Genomic DNA, 16,367 nt, shown 5'->3' with positions numbered 1-16,367 from the left:
TTTTTTTAAGCTTCTGTAAGGGATTTAGTCATGATGGGGGTATGTTGCAGGAATACTGATCTCTAACTTAGCCTCAGCTGAGCCTAGCAGTGGATCCCATCGATCTTGATCTGCAGACTGACTTCTTTCCTTGTTCTCAGACCTGTCCCAGACCTGTCTCATCACTGTGGACCTGCTCCATGATTGCTAAGCGGTATCTTGCCTTGGGTTGCCCTTACCAATCGGATCCTGGTTCTGACTTGTAGATTTACTTCCTGGCTTGACTTCAGACTTACCGTATCACCATGAACTCACCTGATAATCTGGATCTTTTGTTGAACTTGGCTATCATCTCTGAGTCGGTCCTGCTCAGCTTGCTTGGGCAGTGTGGCGTTTCAGCTCTGGCTGGTAAGGTCCCTGCCCTGCCATCCCATCATTGTGTTCAGCTGCTGGCTCCCCTTACCTTATGGAGTAGCCAGCTGTCACCGTACCCTGAAAATCTATCCAAAGCACTGTTACCACAGCTGCTTCTCCAAGTGACTTGGTTCAGACTAGAGGAAAGCTCAAAATAGCTATGCTACATTTCAGAGACCCTCTGAACCCAGGATTTCAATCTCTGTTCTGCATAAAGTACTGTACAGACTTTATTGTGGAATGTTTTAGTGCTTGGTAATGCTCCAATACAGAATAGTTACATATTCTTATTAAAGAATGTGGAGCTAAAACCAGTATATCTAACCGTTGGACTGAGTACCTTGCTAGGAGATGCAAAAATAGCAAATCTCTTTCCCCAGATGGCTTTGCATAGACTTGATGTGTCAGCTCAATGAAACTAGCTTCTGTCTCTAGCAGTACCTTGTCTCGTTCAAACTTGATATCCCAGGTCTTCTGTATTCTGTATTACTAATGGATGTCGGTGTCAGATCAAAATTTTAATGTGAAGATCTCTCTAAACAGTTGTGTTAGCACATGTGTTTACCAAAGGCAGTCACAGGGAGGACTTGCTTCCTGAGATGTATATTCTTTGCTAACAGATCTGACATAGAGTTGTACATTAATGAAAGCTTCCTGCAGTGTAGAGTAACCTGCATAGATCCTCATAAGTGAATGAAAGTTTCATTTATTTCTCCCAGGGAATGTAACTTTAAAGACAATTTTGCCTATGTTCAGATTAAAAGTTAGATCCATTAATGGTAAAAGGTTTCCAAGACCTCCTGCAAGGATAGTTGAACCAGAGGCGTGAACAAAACGAAAGTCAGAGTAAAATTTTTTTATGGAATGAAAGAAAGAATAAAGACTTTCTTAAGCTTTATTAGGTCTCAGGCAAACTCTGGGACTGAAGGCAGTTTGTAGTGAAATAAAATTGTTTTCATTACAGTCTATGCATTACACTCTACACTGTGTGTTTCACCAAGCTACGATTAGACTATGGAAGGACCAAGATAATGCGTCCAATTGTAACATATGTATTTATCTCCTTTGCCCATATTTGGCATTATTAAGGAAGTAACTGGTACCTAAATACCTGAATATATTATTTAGGTATATAATGTAATAAATTAAGATTTATTTTTCTCCTCAAATATGTGTGCATGTATATACAGTAATGCAGCTCCATTCTTATAGTCAGCTGTAGTCTTTCCTGTATCTGCGATACCAAGAACTGGTAGGATGGGAGAAGCTGCTCAAATGAGAAGGAGGAGATTAAACTGACTGCTGTCTACTGGCAAGTGGCTGAGCAAACTACTGTCTGCACTTGAAAAAGAAAGCTAATCTCTTTGAATGGGGAGAGAAGAAGCTTGCCTGTTCTGTGAATAGTGTCTGATTATACTGGGAATACTCAGGTATGACTCTGAAAGCTGTGGCCTCAGAAAGCACAAAGTGATCACAAAATAAATATAGAAATGATAATACCACATTCCCACCACATAAGCAGAAGTAGAAAAGGATAAACACTGAGTTCAGTTTATTTACTTGGTTGTGAATGGAAGTCAGTGTCACAGTGAAGAACAACATTAGCCTTGGCTTGTTTTTCAAATAGGTTAGGTAGTGTTTTGGTTAGAACTAGAGGAGAAGTAGTGGTCTGAGGCAATGGGCCTCAAGAAATGAGCCAGACTTTCAGAGTGCTTGTGCCTCATTTGAGTCTTACTTAAGCCTGAAGCCTGATGAAATCCTTATTTTATGAGCATTAGGGGAGACTTCTAAATTTGAGTATTTAGGACTGGTAACTGTCTGAAGTCATTTAGGTCAATAGCAGTTTCATGAACTTTACCAAACTTAAGGTCATGGCCTTAATGAGAGTATTTAATTGCTATGTATGTACACACAACAAACACACAATACATATGTGATGCAGGCATTTCTATAGAATAAAGCTATATATGAAATATATCTTTTCAATGTCTGCTAAACATTAGTAAAAAGATTTAAGTATGCTATGTCTCTCTTTGTTTCCTAAGGTCACCTGTTTCTTTTAGATATGAACAATCATGATTTTGCAAGTTAACTATTACCCAGTGAGTTATTAACTTTAAGCACCCTTCATTCCTGAAAGCAATGCAGTAGAAGCGTTTTAGGCTGGGGCAACTCCTTTTACATAAGAGAGTCTTTCTGCCAAGTTATTACCTCAGATGGTTTTTATGTTGTACGTGAATGTTTATACGGAAAATTCTTGTCCTCACACAACAAAGGGCTACAGGAGAGCTCAGATGCCCAACATATGGCAAAAGGACGAAGAATGCAGTCTTGTGCTTGATAAAGCCAGAGAAAAACCTCTCCAAAAAGAATAGAGAAAAGGATTTCTCTATTCTCTATTTCTCTATCTATGCTGGATTCTAATCCTGTTTCCTGTGGAGTCCTCCTCACTCCTGCTGCTTCCAGCAAAAGCAGAGATCTCTTGACACCTTGCAGAAGCTCAGAAACACCTGGCTGGCTCTCAAGTGTAAGTCTAAACTTGTCTATGAGTTCACTAGAAAAGCACTAGCATGTTTTTCTTTTTCCACCTGATTTTTAGTTTCAGTTTGCCTGCAGAGGCTCTGGTCAAAGCAGTTGCTACTTCTCAGAAATTCTACCAAGCAAATGCTGATATGCTTGGCTTGCAACTTAAAGTGCCAAGTTAAGCAGCTGTACTAAAGGTCTTGTGCTCCCTTGGGTGCCTGAGGTTTCTATGTCCTTGCAAAAAGAATAGAGAAGACGACATAAATACATACTCCTTTATTTTTCTCTTTTCACTGGTTTGCTGGTCTGGAGACAGCATGTACTAGCTTACAAGTTCTGCCGTGTGCTATCGTTATCCTAAATTGGTACTCTTCGGTCAGACAATTAGATCAAGCAGTTAGAGGGTTCTGCAGTTATGCTCCCTTTTAATGTGTGTTTAGATTATGGGAAGCCTAAAATACTACTGTGGGAGTCTGGCTAGATCCATACAGTAGGGTTCAGAACTACTCAGTCAAATTCACTCTTTGTTCCCCCAGCCAGGAAAAATATTAGGGTGTCTCAGAGAGAGGAAATTGAGAGGTTTCTCACTAATTTATAGTCAGATTATTAAGGAGTGACATCTATGAATGAATTTAGGAAGGGCTGATAATTCTTACAGAAGAAAACTGCTTTGGCCCTAAAAAAGAGGTGTGAGCAAAAAAAACTTTCAGACTTTGGCTTGCTTCCCACTCCCACTGGAGTAACTAAGAACGTCTGTAATTGATTTCAAAGGGAGAAAACCATGGCAGCATTTGCACAGAAGTGCTATTTTTTTTTGTATACTTTAATATGTGGGACCAAAGTTCTGGCCCTTCTGTAGTTTATGTAATGAACTAGCCTCCAAGGAAAGGGAAAATTGGCTGCTATATTGATGTGGAAACATTCATTAATCACTGGATCAGCACTCTAAACATTTCCTGTTTATATCCAGAGTGACACTTCTTTAAATTATATTGCCAGCTCCAATTTGGCATCAATGTCTGATTCTGTAAAAACAAGCTGTTATCAAATTTAACAGAAATAGAACAGTTTCCATGAAGAAACGGATTCTGAATGCCCTTTGGTTCAGATCTTGTTTCAGAAAACAAACTTTCTCCAAAAGTTGTGATCCAGTCATCTCAGACTGAAAAACTGAAGGGAATCTGGTTTGAAAAATTTTTTTTTTGCGTTGTCTTGTATTGTCCACTTTATAAGAAAAACAAAAATGAATTATTATAGAGATTTCCAATTGACTGGCTTGGCTCATGGTAAATGAGCCTCTGATGGATGTTTATCTAAAAAGAAACACATCCGTGTTTTACTGCTCACACACCCAGAAATATCAGTTCTTGTTATTTGTCACTAATACTTTTCCAGAATTGCAGTGATCATCATTTCTCTATCCTCCCCACCCCTCCTCAGACCTAAACTGACCTCCTTTTTCTCATCAGGACCCAAATAACATGCAGATTTTAGCCTATTTTGGACCACTGCATGAGCATATAGACAGATTTTACGGGGAGAAATAGGGACAGAAGGAACTGGGAGAAGGAAAAAAAAGCAGCCAAAAACCAAACCCGCTCATATCCAATTTCTATCAGTTGTCTTCAGCGTGGCAAGGCTAGGCTTCTCAGGCTAACTATATACAAGGGAATTCCTGTACTAGGAAACAAAAAGTATTTTTTGGCACCAAGTTTAACTGGCGCAGAATAGCTGTGTCCATGCTTTTAAGCTGTTTTGCCCTCCAAAATGTGTTGGTTATATCCAGACTACCAGTTGGGACTGGTTCCTGGAAGCATGCCTCGGAATTATCTGGGAGGGCCCTACTTGGCCTCTGCTAAAGTCATACCCCACTATTCAACTTGCTTTAACAGTTGAACGGTGAAGGCAGTTGATTGTCAATTTGCACACAAGTTTCCTGGCAGGATGTAGTTTACTAGTATAAGCATAGCTAATTGTCCCCTGTACTGTAACCACTACGGACACTATACCAAAAGAGTGCAATGACGGTTTAAATTATAAGATATTCTGAGTTCCAGGATCTCTGCGTGGCAATCAGAAAGTTTCACCTTGACATTCTGATGTATCTCCTCTTCCCACTACACATATGTAGCCAGGGAAGGATCTATATGGTAGGATGGGGCAGGGAGAGGGGCTGTAGTGGCAAGCTTTGAGTTCCTTAACACACATGTGCTTTATGAAGGAAGAGGGGAAGACGTCTTTCAGAGAAGATACTGAAGCAATGCATCCAAATTCCAAATTCTTCCCTTGCCTGTGTGTGTGAGCCATTGCATCAGTGCATGAAAACATTGTTCTCAAGTGTCAAACTCCTATATCTCTCACCCCTTGAAAGACAGGTGGGTGAGTAATTCACCTGAGACATGGTTGGCTAAAATATAGTAAATACCAGAACACTATGTCTGTTCTTATCACTTCTTATCTGTTCTGCTGTTTCAGCACATGAAGGAAACAGTCTTTAATGGCATATAAACTGCTGATGGAAGTGTAAGTCTCTTGTCATATTTTGCATGGAGCAATTGTGATTCTCAGGGATTAGTTTGCAAGGTAAAATCTCTTTAGTAGTCTCAGCAGAAAAGTATTATCTTGTGTTTTAGCATTTCTAAATGGCGTCCAAAATAAAAGAAAGAAGGCTGTAGTTCAATCCAAGCAATTCAGATCAGTGTAAGAGAAACAGTTTAAAATTCAGTGGTTTGTAGCAAAAGAGACTACAGAATAACTTAATCTAGTAATCATCTGTTAAGTGTTTTAAAGTTCAGATCCCAGGATATGACCAGCACAGGAACTGTAAAACTTTGGGTATCTGTTCAAACTGTCCTGACATACATTACCCACAACAAAGCCTTCAGCCTTTGCCTCTACAACACTGCCTTGTTTGGTGGCAATACCAGGAATGTAGGAATGTGGCTCCCAGCCAAACTGGTGGGGGGAGAATTCCCTCAACCTGAAGGATTACAGCTCTCTCCACGTCTGCGTCTTTAGTGCTGCACTTCATGCCATTTGTAGTGCATGCTTCTCCATGCTGCCCACAGCTGCTGCTGCATCTGCCATTCTCACACTGCCAGCCTGGGTGGCCATGCTGGGTTTGTGCATTGTGGGATAGCCAGGATGTGGCTGCTGAAAGGGCAAACGTGGGGAAGGCCAGAGCTTGGCTGTATGTGTATAATATCAAGTCAGTCAGTGTTCACAGGCTTAGAATACCACAGTGTTTGAGCTAAGGGAAGCTCTTTGTTTGCTTTCCCTTACACTAGTGACTGAGTTACTTCAGCCTAATAGAAGACTCTTTATTTTATGCTCTCTGAACCTGACCCATTGCAAATCAGTTACAGAAAGGTTCTTCCCTCTTGCTCCTCCCAGGAAGGGCAGTTAATTCCTGATGAATAAACTTGATAGTTCCCAGAGCTCAAAGTTTTTTCTTCTGCTTCAAAATCTCACTGTAACAGAAAGATGAGTTTCAGGTGAGCTAGTGGTAGTAGGAGAACAGGTTATTTTAAACTTCTTCTTCACCAGCAGGCAATTTGCGGCTGCCTCTCCGTTGTGCTCTGTAGCTTTGGGAAGCATCATCACCCAGAGTCCTCTCAGGAGGTATTCTGCTGAGCATCACTTGACTGCAAAGCAGCAGGGGTCCAGACACTTGCTTGATACAGAGATGGCGTTTTACCTCACAGTTCTCTCTGGAGGCTGAATGTACCAATTTCTGGGAAGTTTAGAGTTAAAGGAGTGGTTTATTCTGTTGTAAAGACAGGAACTGTTGTGAATTTATCCCCTGGCTCTTGGTCCAGATGTTAAAGTTGACTGAGGCCCATCTCTCATTCTAAACTCAGTGGTAGTCTACAGAGGAATGAAATTAATCAGCAAGGATTTAAATTACATCTTTTTCCAAAGGCTGTTTATATTCTTTGCTTTCATTTGGCCCTCAAATAATAACATTGTAATGTTGTGCCAGATAAGCCACTTTAAAAACAGGAAGAAATAGAAATTATAAACATTCAACTGGCCCAGAAGACAACTGCTAGAGATTGCCCAAATGGTGCCGCAATGTCTGTGGATGTTACAGGGAGACAATAAGGGACAATACAAGGCAACAGAAACTGTTTCTGGAAGCAGGGTGTTTGTTCAGTGGATGGAAGATCACAGCCTCTGAGATTTGTATTTGATGTGCCTTATGTAAGACCATGTTTTAAAAAGTATTAAGTATCTAAAGAGTTAGTTTGGTATCCATGGGATTTCAGATGGGAGCTGGAGATGTAAGTGCTTTTGAGATCTTAGTCCCCATTCTGCTGCTTTAAATACTGTAAGAGTCTGGCTTCTCAAAAGCGCTTGGCTTCAGGAAGGGATGAAACAATCAAACTTGAGGGATGCCCAAGATCATGTTAGCGCTGAGTAGCCTTCATTTCCATTCACAATGGTGGGGATATGGAGGTCCCGTCCTTTGCCTCAGTGTTCCATTGGCCCATCACTTAAAATGCCTAGGGCCCAAATGCAAGCTTTGACCTACATGAGATTGTTCGAACTAGTGATGGTTTGATGCCAGCTTTTTAATTTTCCTTCCACCTTGCAAGAGTGTTGTGATGCATAATTTGAGCTTGCAAATTGCTCTGGCAGGAAAGCACACTGACAAGCAATATGTTGTGTGCTGCAGAGTTTGGTTTTAGTCCAAACAGACAGAAAAAACAGCAGGAAGGAGGCTGGAATTTTGTTTAATCCTCTATATTTCTGAATCCATCTAGCATGCAGCTAGAACCCAGAAATCTCCATATGTTGGACAACCTGTGAATATGCTTAGTTGCTGTTTTTCAAACTGTACTGGAACTTTTTTCATGCCATTGACTCTTGCAGGTCTAACATATTTACAATCTGCAAGCTGAGAAAGGAGCAATAGTGAAGTTCAGGCTGAATAAGACAGATTAAAGATGTGCTTCTAGGTATCTAGGGTGGCTAAGTCCTAGCAGCTTCACCTATTTAGGTGTATGTGACTGCAATGAGTGGATTAATTCACAAGGCATAGGAAAGGACAGTGTGCTCAGTGTAGTGTGTATAGCAGAGAAGGTATGAATTGTTTGTGCAAGAGGAATACATGGTAAACACAGTGTCCACAGCAAACAACCTCTGACTTAGTATATGGTTATTAGCTAACTTCTTTAACTTAAAATTTCTTCTTAGTTAAAAGGAGAACATTGGAAGTTTGGAGCTTTTACATTCTTACATCATTTAATGTAGTTTGCAAGGAAGTCTCCTTAAACTGTCTATGGAGCATGGACTTTCAAGGACTGGCTGCATTTTATGCTAACAGGGACACTTGCTGCTGTTTTGATTTTGTGCTTAACCCAGTCCCAACTAGTAAGAGCAAGGAGAGAGCTGCTGTTAGCAGATGAATCTTGCTGTTTGGTAGCTGACAGGATGATGGAGGGCTTGGGCAAGAGAAGGAAACCTGGTTTGTTTCCTTCTCAGCTTTGAAGAGACCTGCATGATTTGTAGCACATATCATGGTCACTTTATAAAGAGAAATCTTTTTTGGTGATAAGATCAGAGGGGAATGGGCTTATACATAGGGACTAACGCATACAGGCATGTATGTTATCTTGTAATTAAATTGCGTTTGTATATATGTATCTACACATGTGCATGTGCGTGCATATGCACAGACACAAAATTTACAGTGTGACAATGTCTCTTGAAGAAAAAGCAGGGAGGAATTCATCTACAGTACAGATGCCCGCAGCTCAACTAGACACACCACAGTTCCTTACAGTCAGTGGTGAGAAACAGGCACTTAGCAGAGCACAGTTTGTCTTATCATCTGAAATAAATCACATTTTTAAAAGGCTATTTCTCTCCATTATCTCTAAAGGAGCATAGGGCAACATCTTCAGCTGCAGAGATCCACATTGCAGAGGTGTAACATGAAGTGAGATGAATCCCATCTTTCCTATCTGAGCTCTCCAGAGTATTCCACATAGAGTTTACTGTATCATAAGTTGCTTACATTGCTTTTTGTGTGACCTGAGTTTTCACTTGCCAAAAGGCAATAAATAAACCTGATCTGAATCCAGCTGAGAAGGACAACAGATTTCTCCACACAACAACCCCAGTATTTATTAAAGTGAGTGGTGCTTTCTAAAATGCAGTCTTCAGTCTAAGAGATCTTCAGGTTTTGGATGCTTCTTCTTCAAATTAGGTTTGTTTCTTGATCTGGATTATAACACTATCACACAAACAGTAGTATTAGTGCAATAAAGAGAGCTCTGCAGTGTGCCATGCAGCAAGAGACAGGAACCTCTTAAGCCAATATTTCCTCTAAAATTTGTGTTTGGAGAGAAAGTGTGAACCTGGCACACAGTGGTTACAAGCTGAATGAGTTTACTTCACCAGTAAAATAGGCAGAGTAGATACTTGTCTCCTGCATAAACACTTGGCTGGGACATTTAGAGGGCATCCCCTGGGAAAAGTGAAATAAACTGTATAATGTAAATGTTCAAAATTCAGTAGTATCTACACTGGCCACAATTTTGCTTTGACATAAAGTGCATCTCTGAGATGCTTAGGGGAGTTCAAGCTCAAAATTATGTACAGGAAACATCAGATGACACCAGCCTGGTTATATATCCTTTGCTTATTCATACATAGAGACAGGGACATAGGTGAAACACTGGGATATCCTAAGGTATACCCAGATTCACCCTACATTCAGATGATAAAATGCCCAAGTTAGAAATCCAGCTGTCTTAACTCACTGTGGAGTTAGTGGAGAGAGACAAAGGGGCACCCCCAGAGTCCGATTCAGATTTAGATGTAAATTTCTCTTTGTAGGTGTTTCTTCCCACTGACTATATAAGGATCCTAGAATAACAGCACCAAATGTAGGTGCTTTGGTTAAATGCATGACTGCAAGCAGTATTTCTGTCACCGTATGGCATTCATAGGGTCCACAGTAAGTCCAGGTTCAGGTATACATTTGTATTGCAATAGAAAAGCATATTATTCCATAGTTACTCAAGCACAGGTTTAACAGTCTTTAACAGGCTTTAACAGGCAACACGTTGATGTCTTTGCTGATGATCTCAAGATCTCTTTTCTGAGAGGTGTGACAGAAAGGTACGTGGTGTAGATCTTCAGCTGTGCTAGCTAGAGAGAAGAGTACTTACAAACACTTCCGTACTTACAAGAGGTTCATTAACTTTACTTGCATTAGGTACTTACTCAGTGGATGTTTACTGCTGTCTTGGCTGGATTTGTAATGGCAGGTGGTTGCTAGGAGGCATGAATGGATTAATCTTATACAGAAAGGAAGGAGAGATAATTAGCTTTTGAAAGGGAAAAGGTTCTGTCCCATTAAAAAGAGAAGCACAACATGACATGCAAGTACTTTGTCCTCTGAAAAAAAGCCCGTGACATCCAGCTAACCTGGCCAAACCTGGTGCAGGTGATAGGGAAAATTTGAAGGTGAAGTACTGGAAAAGGGGAGATCAAGCCAGCAGAGTCCTACTTTCATGCCTCTAGTTTTGACATTGCACTGCAAAAAATGAAGATGATGCTGCCCTTGCTAACATTGCAAAGAACAGAGATTCTATCACACTTACTAGACTGACTTGTGGAACATGATATGTTGGCAGGACTTCATGCATGGGACCTAGGAATACTTTTTTCCTTTTTGATATATCCTATAACCAGTTTCAAACAAAAGGGTAAGGCATCCTACTTAAAAACACACACCATGTTTTTTCTGCTATTCTTCAAGATTTTGTAAGGAACATTTCATAGAATCACAGAATCCCAAGGGTTGGAAGGGACCTCGAAAGATCATCTAGTCCAACCCCCTGCAAGAGCAGGGTAACCTAGAGTACATCGCACAGGAACTTGTCCAGGCGGGCCTTGAATATCTCCAACATAGGAGACTCCACAACCCCCCTGGGCAGCCCGTTCCAGCGCTCTGTCACTCTCACAGTAAAGAAATTTTTCCTGATGTTCACATGGAACCTCCTATGCTCCAGTTTACACCCATTGCCCCTTGTCCTATCACTGGACATCACTGAAAAAAACCTAGCTCCACCATCCTGACACTCACCCTTTACATATTTGTAAACATTGATGAGGTCACCCCTCAGTCTCCTCTTCTCCAAGCTAAAGAGACCCAGCTCCCTCAGCCTCTCCTCATAAGGGAGATGTTCCACTCCCTTAATCATCTTTGTGGCTCTGTGCTGGACTCTTTCAAGCAACTAAATTTAGGACTAAGAAGTAGGTGAACTTTCTGAAAAACAGTACTTTTAAAGCACTAATATTCTCAGAGGTAATTGTGGGGTTTGTTTTTTGTTTATTTTGTTTATTTCTTTTTTTTGGGGGGGGGGTTGCTGTTTGGTGGAGTTTGGGTAGGGCTTGTTGATTGGTTAGTTTTTTAACAGGTTCTGAAGTGCTGGACAGTAGACCACTCCATCAGGGATTGGAAGATACTTTAACCTCATTTCCACTTTCACTTCTCCTGAGTGAGTGAGAGAATCCCAAAAACCCTACCTCTTTCAGCATGTTTGTGATGGGAAATAGGATTTCAGTGACCACTGACCCCACAGGGGGCTTTTTGCTATTGCTGAAAATAAAAAGCTTTGTGCGATAGCTGGTAGAACCTACATGGAGCTACTGGAGGGGGTGTCCAGTGAAGGATCACTAAGGTGATCAAGGTATTACAGCACCTCTTCTATGAGAAAAGGCTGAGAAGGCTGGGGCTCTTTAGCCTGCAGAAGAGATCTCGTCAATGCGATATCTCATTTGAGATAAATGAGGTGCAGGGGGGATCTCATCAATGCATATAAATATCTGAAGGCTGTAAAGAAGATGGAGCTAGGCTATTTCCAGAGGTGCCCAGTGACAGGACCAGAGGTAATGGGCACAAACTGAAACACTGGGGTTCCAATCTGAACGTCAGGAGACACTTCACTGTTGTACTGGGAAGGTGACTAAGCACAGGAACAGGTTTTCTCGAAAGGTGGTGAAGTCTCCAGCCTTGGAGACTTTAACAGCAGTTTAGACATGGTCCTAGGCAACTAGTGACCTGCTTGAGCAGACGGATTGGACCAGATGACCTCCAGAGGTCTCTTCCAAACTCAGCCATTCTGAGATTCTGTATAGGTGGCTTTGGATTTGTGGTTGCCAGTGCTCAAGGGAAGGAAGCTGATTTGGCACACATAAGAGGATGTTAGTGAGGAAGAGATCACTTCAAGTTCATCTTTAGATGGCACTATCCTTGCAAATTGTTGAGGAATTTACACACATGGTAGCACTAACACTTGAATGGTGTGGGGTCTGCGGATGGAGCTGTGCTCCATGCTTCCTAGGCAAGAGGAATAGCTGAGAAAAATTGTTTAATTGGTACCAGCACTTGTTTGCAGTCCAATGAGCCAGCTTGCTTTGGCTTCTTTACAGCTCTTGACACCAAGCTGACAGCAACCTGGTTTGGGTTCAGCTGATCTTTTGTTTACCTTTTACTTTAAATGTTGTAGGCTCAGAAGGTTAAAAAAGCAACGGACAGAATAAATTTAATAACAAGGATGAATAAGAGCTAATTGTCTTTCATATGTGGAACGTTTATAACCAAGTATGTTTGATGTGTGACCTATATCCTCCTACTAGGTCATGCTTAGAGAAATCCTTTGCATATAGCTTGCTCCTTTCTTGAAAGAAGCAGCCTGTGATGCAGGACATATAGTACTAAGTCTCACTGGCTTTTGTGAGTAACCTTAGATCCTTTCCATACCTTTTCCCTTGCAAGTTCGTTAGATATATAGTAAGCCACAATTCTGCCTATTCGATAGGAAAAAATAGTTTTCATAAAGCCTTAGATAAGTTGACATTCTATTTGTTTAGACTCAACAGGAGAAAGGAGAAAAGCTACATCATTTTTGAGGCCCTGGTGTGAGGTGTAATAGCCTTCCTACTGTGCAGAAGCAGAATAAATACAGTAGAAGATCTTGGGTGTATACAGATGAAATAACACTGCAAGTGTTGGACTCATATAGTCCTGGCACAACACAGTTCTGCTTTCACAGTCAGTTGCTCTCAAAAGTTACAGTTTTCATCCTTCTTGATCATATCTACATCCTTTGCTATAACAGGATCATTTGAGCATGATGCACATGCTGCATCCCAAGTTGTATTCAAAGACCTTCCCAAGCAGTTGCGGTAGGGTTCCCTAATAAGGAAAGTGTGTTTGAAGAATGGGCAGCAAATGAAAATGTTATGTGGTCAGAGTCCTCTGTTTTCAAACCTAGTTTTGTTTGTATATATATATAATGTGCCAAATATGGTATCTCTGTATGCACTGAGAACTGTGAATTTACTATGGTTTGTGTAGGGTAAGTTGTTCCTGTGGGTATTTTAAAGAATACAGAGGCAGGCTTATAATAATGTACCAGCCCAAGAAGTTGTTTAAATAGCACAGGAAATATGAACTCTGAGTCAACCAGTGACAACACAGGAAAAGGAAAGACAGAGATCAGACCAGACTTTGGTAGCAGGAATGGTAGCGGGTTAATTATTCCTCCAAAGGTTATCATGTGCTTGACTCCATATAGGTAGACTCTCACTAATAAAGAGGAGATTCTACCATGATGGGTTATACCCACCTAATTATGGACCTGTTTCTGTGGTAACAGATAGAAACCACATTTACCTTGGTATTGATGGCTTACTGCACGTGTGCCTTTAAGAGTCCAGAGAAATAAACAGAAAGGGAGCAGTGATTTGTAGAAAAGGGACAACATAGGAACATTGTTTGTCCTTTTGTCTTGCTTGAATGCACTGACAAAATGAAAGTTGTAAAAAGATAATTCTGGCTACTTCTATAAGAAATTTCCCTTATAAACTCAGAGCTTTGAGCTCCAGTGCCCTTCATAGGCTGGATAGAAAAGCTCTTGCTATCAGATACCATATTTAGTTATAGTTTTAAAATAGTCTACAGCTAGAACGGTAATCCACATTGTGAATGGAAAAAGCCTTATTACTGATAAATTACTGCTTTAACAATTATTGCAGAGTCCAGCTCCTTCCCCTTTGTCTGTTGATTTATGTGGGCGCTGCCTCACAAAATTAGTTGATAATCTCATTATAGCTAATCTTGTTTGCTCCTTCTACAAAACAGTCTTGCCATGATTGGCAGAGATCCCTTTTCTTCCTGTTTATCTTTTCCCTTAGTTATTTCAGGGATATTCTCTAGAAAGCATGGATTTTCAGAGTGAATGCTTATCCTGTTTAGTGGCTTTAATTACAGTCTCATAAAATTCAGCACCCTGTCCTATCCCTTTCAATAAATATTTTCTTTGAGCCAAACAGCATACAATATTAGCTGTAGCTCTTTTATGTTCAGTTCACATACTTGCACTATTCTGAAGCAATTAAAGCTTATCAAATGACAATTTGGGTTTACATTATCTTTTATGCCTTCAAAAAGTGGTCTCTCTTACATGACTTATTTATGGCCCACAAAGTAAAGAATTAAAGCTGCATTTACTTAACTATATTTTTGGTACCTGGCTACTAAATTGCTTAATAAGGTAGAGTCACTTCATCTGGGATATTTCTAAAATGTAACTAATCATGAGTATATTTTTGGTGACTAGCAGCTCTTGATGAGGTTACTGAAAGCATGTAAAGGTTGTTGAGTTGAATACAAGCATTAGAAGCATGCACGCCGTAAGTGTAATTCTAAACAGCAGCTGTAAAGCAAGGTGAGAATCATAAACACATCTACATATTTACCTTGTAAAGTGCTACTTGTATTCAACAATAGCCTACCTGACTTGAGGATTTTCACAGATAAGCCTCATATTTTTTGTTTTCCTTATTTAGTAATGCTGAAAAGTGCCAAGGAAAATGAAGAATTCATGCTTATTTATATGATCTAGACAGTGAGTAAACCCATTTCCCAAGTTTGTTTTAATCAGATAATCTTGTTCTGAAGTAATAACTTCCAAAAGTACTTCAGTACACTCTATTTAGCACAGTAAGTTTTGGGAGTAAAGGGTCACAAATTTCCTTATGATTCCTTTTATGCAGTTCCCAAAAGTTATATACAATTAGTTATACTGTAATTCTTGATTATTAGTAGTCATAGGATTTCTACACTTAATGGGGCAAGGATTGTAGGGGAAATTACTGTCTCAGTTTGTTGTAGCCTGGAAAACACAGATAAGCTTTTTGGCATGTAACAATAATAGTTCCACTCAAAAACCTTACCTTCAAACTTATGGACCAAGAAGTACATAATAAGACTATTTACAGCCTTAACACTACATATGTCTTAGTTATATTGCACAACAAAACAATTTCATCAGTTACACAAGCTGCAGTTCCATTATCTTCCAGTATCCAGTATCTCAAGACTGCCTGCCTGGAACTGCCACACAAGCCAGTAAGTGTTGTTCATGCCCCATGATTCTTTTACATTCAGCAACACCTTGATGCTTTGATCACTAAACAATACCTGCTGGGAAATTTTTCAGTGTAAACAGGAAAGATCTTCTGATTGTGACAATACGGAATCTCACTGAGGGAGAAGGGGGAAAGGTCTCAGCATAGCCTCTAAAGTCACAGCAACTAAATTTATGAGGACAATTAAATGCTTATATATTAGGGCCCATTTTCCATTACCATGTTATCAACAAGAACTTCTACAGCAGAGCCAAGTAGCTTTAAACCTCTGTGTTTGACCTCCCGCCTTTAACATTTCTGAAGTTTCTACCATTAGGCATTAGTCCTCTGCATTGGTCTTCACTCCAAAGTTAGACAGGAAGAGGAGGTCCCTGCAAATGGAAGAGTTGGTTTTACGTCCTTAATCCAAATTCTTTAAAGAAGAAAGAATTTAAATCTAGCCCTGCCATTCGCCAGCTGAGAACTCTAGTCACAGCCCTCTAAAGTAGATATTTTAGACTGGCAGATATTTTAGAGTCTTTACATTTTTCTTCACATCAAATACTGAAATACAGGCTTGGAACCAGGACAAGAATCCCAGTGCTCCAGGACTGTGTTCCAAGCATCAAGAGGTAGGAAATGAGTCCCACTAAATGGTAGCAGTATGGTGGAGAAGGAGGCTGTGAAAAACACAGTAAATACAAATCTTCATATTGTTTCCTTTCAGGCAGCTCTAAGCAGCTCCAGTACTCCTGGCTCTGCGTGTTGTCTTCTGGACCTCCAGTTCTTGAGTCTGTCACAGGTAAAAGTTGTTGTGTGTTCAACTAAAGCCTGTTATTTCAGTCTAGGTGAAGAAGGAGTTACACGTTCTAAATGACAATTTTTGTAGTATTCATCATCAGTGATGTTCTCAAAGATTTACTGCTGTAGAAGTATGTAAAACTGAGCCCAGACCTAATTTCCATGCTAGTGTCTTTCTTGCTCTTTACAAGGTCTCTTTTTCTGCTTTTTCTGTACTC

General features: G+C 40.3%; 1 protein-coding gene across 1 annotated transcript in view; it reads left to right on the top strand.

Moving 5' to 3' along the window:
* The first annotated feature begins 2,434 nt into the window (after nt 1-2,434).
* Nucleotides 2,435-16,367, top strand: part of LIFR (LIF receptor subunit alpha) — an 86,683-nt gene continuing 72,750 nt past the window's right edge. Inside the window, exon 1 of the mRNA XM_062615416.1 lies at nt 2,435-2,920. The gene's annotated coding sequence lies outside the window, so the exon portion shown is untranslated. The remainder of the gene's footprint in view (nt 2,921-16,367) is intronic.

Source organism: Pezoporus occidentalis, unplaced genomic scaffold, assembly GCF_034315485.1.
Source record: "Pezoporus occidentalis ecotype Australia unplaced genomic scaffold, CSIRO_AGI_Poc_V1 ctg181, whole genome shotgun sequence".
NCBI lineage: Eukaryota > Metazoa > Chordata > Aves > Psittaciformes > Psittacidae > Pezoporus > Pezoporus occidentalis.
The sequence above is the reverse complement of the archived record's forward strand: the minus strand, read 5'-3'. Positions and strand labels throughout refer to the sequence as shown.